Consider the following 2,203-nt stretch of genomic DNA (forward strand, 5'->3'; position numbering starts at 1 on the left):
GTTATTGTGTATGTTTTCCCTTCTCTCCTCCCAGTAAACCATTGATGGGATCTGGGCTTAAATATTCTATATGTGGCTGGTTAGTTTACAAGATCGTATTGCTCACTGAGTGCAAAGTGCTGTACAAGGCACTTGGGGACGCATATTACAAGAGAGAGAGATTGTGGGGAGGGAGTTTACTATCTAGTAAGGCAGAAAAGACAGTTCATTGTAAAATTTAGCAGTACCTTAAGAGGGAATGGAAGTTCAGAGATAGAGGTTAGTAGGATACTGGATCAGTCATGGAATCTTGCCGGAGGAAGTGGTGCCACTTGATGAAGGAGCTACATTGGATGGCCTGGGCAGATGAGGTAAGGTAGTTCCATGTCAGTTGGAAAGCTTGGGCAAGAAGCTAGAGGTAGGGGAATAAGTCATCAAAAATTAGGAAAAGAGGTTTTTTTTTTTTACCCCCAGAATGTAGAGTGTGATGTGAAGCAGAATGTGGAGCAGCTGAGAACAGAACAGCTTTCCCTGGGGAATTGTTCTGCTAGCAGCTGTTAGCTCTGATTTTATTTGAAGCACTGGAAAGCCATTGGAGGCTTTCAGGGAGCAAAGGATACAAAATAGGCAAAACATTTTGGGGTGGAGGGAGGATGGAAGTGGAGAGGCCCCTATGAAACTACCGGGGTCTGGATAAAGGGTTTAGAAATAAAGACAGGCAATGGGTAAATCTTAGCTATATTGTAGAGAGGGACTAGTCTTGAGCTTGAAGCACCAAGCGACAGCATCCTGAAATTTCTGAGTTGGGAAATCAGTTTAGGTTTCATGGTGGTTCAAATCCAGCCACATGTTTTCAGTGTTTGAGAAGCGGACACCAGAGGTTGGCTTAGTCATTTGAACCTCATTAGATCACCACTTTCTTATACATTTGTGTTGGCAAATTATTCTTGAGACTGAGACTAGGCCCTTTTTCCAGAAGCTTATTTTCCTATGGAATGTGGAGAAGATAAAAGGAGAGTTAGGCCTGGACACAGAGATGAGAAGGTAAGAAAGCAGTGATTGAGAAGAGAATTTCACATTGGCTTTGACTCTTTGAATGGTTTTTCAGAGACTTCTTTCTTTAAAAAAACTTTTATTAATATTTTGTATTTGGGGTATAACCAATTAACAGTTGTGAAAGTCCTACAGTCAAATCCTGCTGCCCTTCAAAGTAAAATTCTCTGGGGATTCCTAGTCCTTTGCTGTTGTTGGGTTCCAGTGTCTTCCTGTCGATGGTTGTTCAACAGTTGGTTGTGATTTTGATGGTCTTGCAGAAAATGAGTGCATGACTTGGTCTGACAGGAGAAGGTGAGTGCCATGTTGAATCTGCTTCCAGAGAGAGTTCTTTATTCTGTATGAATAAGGAAGACTGAGCAGAGATGTATGTCATAAACCATCACAATGTTGTAGTTATCTTCCAATTAAAAATAAAGTTTTAAAAAAGGAAGACAGCAGGAATAAGGCTGAAATGAAGCTTGAGGAATTGGGGTAGGGCATTGAAAATTTTTGATTAAGCTATTATCTGTGGAGAAAAGAGAAATAAAGTAATTTTAGAAAGAGGCTCTGACATTTGTGCATAGGTTTTGACCCAACTGCTTGGAAAGAGGAAGGATATGTTACGTCTGGAAGTATGTTTGTTTCATCATCTCATCGTCTTCATTAAAATGCAATTTTTGAATAAGATCTGAATGGGGTCCCCTCTTCCCTTAGCCAGTGATCTCTTCATTCACCCTTAAAATTTTGAGTTATGCTCCTATTAGAATGGCATCAGGAAGACAAAAGATAACAGTTGTTCGTGAGGACGTGGGTGAAAAAGGAACCTTTAAACACTGTTGGTGGAAATGTAAATTGGTCCAGTGACTATGGAAAGCAATAGAGAGATTCCTGAAAAAATTAAAAATAGATATGCCATGTGACCCGGCAGTTCCACTACTGGGTATATACCCAAAGGAAGTGAAAACAGTATTTTGAAGAGAGAAGTACAGTCCCATGTTTATTGCAGTGTTCCCAATAATCAAGATGTGGAAGCAACCTAAATGCCCTTCAGAGAATGAATGGATAAAAAAGATGTGGTATGGAATGGAATATTATTCAGCCATAAGAAAGAAGGATATCTTGCCATTTGTGACAACATGGATAGACCTCAAGCACATTATGCTAAGTGAGAGAAGTCAGAGAAAGACAG

Source organism: Ovis canadensis, chromosome 1 (genome assembly GCF_042477335.2).
Source record: "Ovis canadensis isolate MfBH-ARS-UI-01 breed Bighorn chromosome 1, ARS-UI_OviCan_v2, whole genome shotgun sequence".
NCBI classification, from domain to species: domain Eukaryota; kingdom Metazoa; phylum Chordata; class Mammalia; order Artiodactyla; family Bovidae; genus Ovis; species Ovis canadensis.